The 5,557-nt window shown below is 43.8% G+C and overlaps 1 pseudogene; it reads left to right on the top strand.

Annotated features, from left to right (window-relative positions):
- Positions 1–341: 341 nt before the first annotated feature.
- Positions 342–1,067, top strand: LOC148729212 (uncharacterized; annotated as a pseudogene).
- Positions 1,068–5,557: the final 4,490 nt, after the last annotated feature.

The raw sequence follows: 5,557 nt of genomic DNA, 5'->3' as shown, positions 1-5,557 counted from the left end.
TGTTGATCTCCGAGGAAATCTTGGTGAAAACCTATCGCCCGCCTCGGACCACTTGGGTGGAATTTTATAGGTGCGTCTGACGAAAGCGAAACAGCGAGGACACGATCCCACGTTATTCGTTCCTTGTTCACTAGAGAGTCAATTTGGAGCGAGAGAAGAGAGTCCTGCTGTGATGTCGACAACAGCTTAAAGAGATTCTGGGAAATTGAGAAGTCTGACGCAGACCGCGATGACAGACTCGTACTCACCGAAGAAGAAAGACTAGCTTTAAGCAAAGTGAAAGATTCCCTAAAGTACAAGAATGGAAGGTATCGTGTAGCAGTTCCTTGGAAAGAAAACAGACCCGATCTCCCTGACACTGAACCTATGGCACTGTCTCGACTACGAAGCACCGAAAGCAATTTGAAGAAGAACAGCCGTGTCGCCGAAGAATATCAAGCAACCATCCAGGCCTATGTTGGTAAAGGATATTTACGAAAGGTTCCCTCAAACGAACAGCTGCCAGCTAACGTATGGTATTTGCCGCATTTTCCGGTCGTGAGAATGGATAAATCGACAACAAAAGTACGTATCGTATTTGACTGTGCCGCTAAATGTAATGGTGCTTCCTCAAATGACACGATTCATCCTGGGTCGAAATTACTGCAAAATCTTTTCAAAGTCCTCGTCCGTTTCCATCGAAACCCTGTTGGCATCGCCTGCGACATAAAAGAAATGTACCGCCAGATAGAGATTGAGGAGCAGGACCGATCTCACTTCCGACTTTTGTGGAGAGATCTTGACCCTACCCGAGAGCCAGATGTATTCGAGTTTAACCGTGTAGTTTTTGGGAAGAATTCAGCCCCTATGGAGTCGCAGTTCGTCGCGCAGGAAAACGCTCAAAGAAACCAGGACCGTTACTCCCTTGCCGCTGAGACCGTCCTTAAGTTAACTTATATGAGTGGAGATATACTGTCAATTGAAGGCATTATGGGGAGTCGCCGGCATGGAAGCCAGGAAATGGATCTCTAATTCACCGAAAGTTATTGAAGCGATTCCATCAAAAGAACGCGCCACAGAGATCGTGATTAGGGAGTTTATGATACAGACGTTTTCGGGGCGACGGCGACGTGACACCTAGGTAAACAGGGTCAGAGGTTGCCGTTTTCGCGCCATAATTGAAGTTGTTAAGATTCTTATGACGGCCGGCCTTTGCGACTTCTGCGAAGTTCGTCGAGTTTCGCTTTATAAATTGAAGCTTTTTTGTCGTAGCATGGTTACGTTTGAAGAATTCCGCCACCTTCTCGTCCTTTACTACGACGCTAATCTTTTTAGCGATGAAGAGTTCTTGGTTTTGTATGAAATATTTCCGTCTAAAATCCCTAATTTTCCGAATGAAAATCTCCATAGATCTGAGGAGTACGTTTTCGAGGTGTATCTACGAATTGATAAAGGGAATGGCAGGAAGCAAAAATTCCCTTTTATGTTAAGAATTCAAGTACTGTATGTGTAGGTGCCCAAAACTTACCTCGACGATTTGGACTTCACTGTGTTGCCTCGGTCATTTTAACCTAAAGAGAAAACGCAAGGTCTCTTGAGTTGGCTGAGACATCGTGTGATGATTTGTGCGAAATGTGATAATGCAATCACTTTAATACAAGTGACAAAATTGGCAGTATATTAGATAAAACAAACAAGATCAACTCACGTTTTCACCACGACGGCAAACTTGAATTGAAAAGTCTGCACGAGGTGACGATTCCTCGGTGTCTGCGAAGTCCAGAGCCCGTTAAGTCGAAGCACATTGTGACTTTTGTCGATGCCTCTTAACAAGCTTATGGTGCAGCAGTCTATATCCATTGTGGATACGATAACGATACTGTAACCAGTCGCCTGGTAGCAGCAAAGAGCAAAGTGGCAGCACTAAACCCGATGACAGTACCCAGACTGGAACTCATGAGTGCGATTTTGGGCTTGCGCTTAACACAGTCGTTACTGATGGCCTTATAAGTACCAATGCAGAGCATGACGTTTTACTCTGACAGTACAGATGTTCTATGGTAGATTAGAGGACGCGGCAAGGACTTCCGATCGTTCGTAGCTTACCGAATTGGTGAAATAAAGATGTTCACTGAGCCGTCGCAGTGGCAGCATGATTCTACCGAAGTGAATCCAGCCGATTTATGTACAAGAGGGGTCACGCCTTCAGAATTAGCCAAATGTTCTTTGTGGTGGAATGGTCCTGACTGGCTGACAGATGATTTCAGTAAGTGGTCAAAGATGAAAGTCCCCGACAGACCTGGTGAAATGCCAGAGAAGAGAAACTCGAAAAGGAAAGAAGACATGAATGTCTATGTAACCCTTATGACGTGTAATCTTCAGAAAGGAACCGCACCGAAACAGAGCAACACGTTAAAAGAATGGAGACTAGATCCGAAACGGTTTTCCAGTTGGACACGTTTGGTTCGAGTACACGCGAGAGTGAGAAGAGTACTACAAAACATGGGCAACAGAGACAATACGAATGAAAGTATGGAACTGTTTCCCGAAGAATTAAAGGATGCTGAAGGAGAAATAGTGCGCTTGGCACAATGCAACGCCTTTTGTGACGAGTACAAAGCTTTGAGCTCAGGGAAGCTGATACCAAAGAAAAGCCAGTTGATAAAGCTTAACCCGTGCATCGACGACGATGGAGTTATCCGCAGTGATGGCCAGTTAAAGTTTGCAGGTTTTCTTCCATGTGATAGCAGATTTCCAATCATTCTACCTCGTGGACACTGGGTGACGAAACGTATTGTGAAGCACTATCACGAGAGGAAATCATGCTGCTGGAGTAAACTTCACTCTTTGCCAGCTGAGTGAGAGATTTTGGATTATCACCGCACGCGAGGAGGATCGCGAGTGGGATCGTGAATGTAACGAATGTAAGAGAAGACGAAACAAGCCAGCTTGTCAGATTATGGCCCCACTCCCGCAAATGAGGCTCCGTTTCAGTTTCAGACCATTCGCCCAAACACCCGTAGATCTTTCAGGTCCTTTCTATACTGTTCAAGGACGCGGAAAACCACGACAGAAACTTGGAGTGACATGGAGATTCAATCCACCAGCTGCCCCACATTTTGGAGGAGCCCATGAAATAATGGTGAAAGCTGCTAAGAAAGCCACATAAGCCGTTGTTGGAGAACGGGACGTGAACGACGAGGAGTTAATCACCGTGTTCGCAGGGGTGGAGTCCCTTCTTAATTCCCGTCCATTGACTTATCAGAGTTCAGATCCACGAGACGATGTCCCATTGACACCTAACCATTTCTTGCACGGCCAAATGGGAGGACAGTTCGCTGCTGAGGCCGTTGAAACCACTACTTTGCATCCGCGTCAACGATGGCGAAAGGTTCAAGCCATCATTTCACGACTGTGGAGGAGATGGCTCAAGGAAGTTGTTCCAGCCCTTAACAGTCGACCAAAGTGGACTTCAGAATGCCGAGACCTAAAAGTTGAGGATGTGGTCCTTGTAATCCAGCCCGATACCCCAAGAGGACGTTGGCCATTAGGACGGATTGTTGAAGTGTATCCGGGACGATATGGCCACAACCGTGTAGCTAAAGTTGCTTGTGGTGTCAAGACTGTTATGAGACCGATTAACAAACTGGTTCCGCTTGGAATTAACTGTTAATTGCTTAGTTGGAAACACACTAGGACTACCTCCCAGTGTGGGGAGGGGAAATGTTAAGAAGACGTTAATGAACTTGTGCGCGTGCGACTCGCGTGCGCGTGCTTTGGGACTACGTAGGCTAACAATATCGTAAGCAAATCACGCGGACCTTTTAATTTTGACGTGCTCGATTTTTTAGAGGGAGTTGAAAAGTTTTTAGTTTATCGAGTAGCAGTTTTGTTTAATGGTCGTTGTCGTTTACCGTGAGTCTACAGTTCACCTTGTTGGAATTAAAGTGTTTGTTTGGATTTCCCATTTCGCTTCCGAACACAACACAATTACATCTACCTGTGACAGAAAAAAAAGCGTTATATCCTAGGATCTCTTAAAAAACAACAACAACAACAACAAAGCAGACCACCTGGTTGTGGCTGGAATAATTGTAGTCTCCAGTGTGCGATTTGATCAAGCATTGATTGGCAGCCTGGGTGAGTTTAATTTTTCTACACCTATCACAAAGCGAAATAAAGAGACGGCATGAATGCTTCACGCTGTGTTGCTGATGTCTTTTCCTTGTTTCATCATGTCGGGTGGAAAGATTTGTACACCCAGCGTCAAACTTTAGGAATCTTTTATGCTTCCTTTTCTGGAGAAGTCTTTTCCTGGGAACCCGTGTCGTCTAGATATTTCAAACGAAAACAAGTAAGTTGTTCATCCAATGCGCGCTAACTATCTAAAAAATAACCCCAGCAGTGCAACCTTCTGGAAGAAGCCACTCCGTCTGTAACCTTGGTAAAGGCAATCAAATGCACCATCTCCTCGTTGTGAGCAAGAAATACAGCATTCATGTCAAACAGGCTTGATTAGCACTGCTTATTTCGCATTATTCTTATCGTTGAAATATTAAGATTAGTTAGTGCGGTTAATGAAAGACGGTTGTCTTTATTTATCGCAGAATGCTACGATTATGACACAATAAATGAGCCCAACCGCTCTGTCTCCTTCAATTCGAGTAGTGCTGAGGCAGGGTGTAACAAAGAAAATTTTACTCCAGAACGGTGGATTCGATTTATAGGGAGTGGAGGAGTTGCCATTCCTAATAACCCACCACAGGCATACCACTGTGGAACAAGTAATCCTGGCTGGATTGAAGGAGGCCATCCTAGTGTTAGGGATGGGGTTGTAGATCGAACGCTCTGCTTTCGTCATGAGGATGACAATTGTCAGATTGACAAGTACGAAATTTCAATTCGGAACTGCGGCCAGTATTATGTTTACAAACCACCGGGGGACATTAAAGAGTGTTCTCTGAGATTTTGCACTGGTACATATGCTCGTTCATAGAAGCAATCACTGTTTCAGTTTGGGTTTATGTTGCCATTGTTATGAATTACTTTATAGTTTATAAGCATGTCTACGTTCTTGAGAAATTCGATAAATAAGAAACAGAGATGGAAAAACTATACGTCTTCATATGTCACATAACTGTCTGAAAGAGTGATTCCAGCATAAACATAATTAGCACCTTCTTCACTAGATTCAGAGCGCAGACCTATCAAGACGAAATAATTGAACATTGAAAGGAACATGTGGCGTGAAAAACAGGCTAAGTGCGGCTAAATGTTACCTTTCGAGAATGCTAATGAGATAATGACTTCTACCAGCAAAGGTTCATAAACGGCTGCTTGTTTCCTTACTGAAATTTTGAGTTCCTTCCTTCTGTGTATTAAATAGTTCGAATGTAAGCAAAGATGTTGAACTACGAATATGTAAAAGTTTAAGTTGTTAAGAAAAGAATGTTTACAAGACAAGGGAGCAGCCTTACTTGATTAAATTACCTTAAAAAATACATTTAAGTAATATCTTGAAAGATTTAAAAATCTGAACTGATTTATCAATTTGGCACAGAAATCCTCGACGAGTGCT

The sequence above is a fragment of the Stylophora pistillata genome, chromosome 6, assembly GCF_964205215.1.
Source record: "Stylophora pistillata chromosome 6, jaStyPist1.2, whole genome shotgun sequence".
Taxonomy (NCBI): domain Eukaryota; kingdom Metazoa; phylum Cnidaria; class Anthozoa; order Scleractinia; family Pocilloporidae; genus Stylophora; species Stylophora pistillata.
This window is presented reverse-complemented; position numbering and strand designations above follow the sequence as displayed.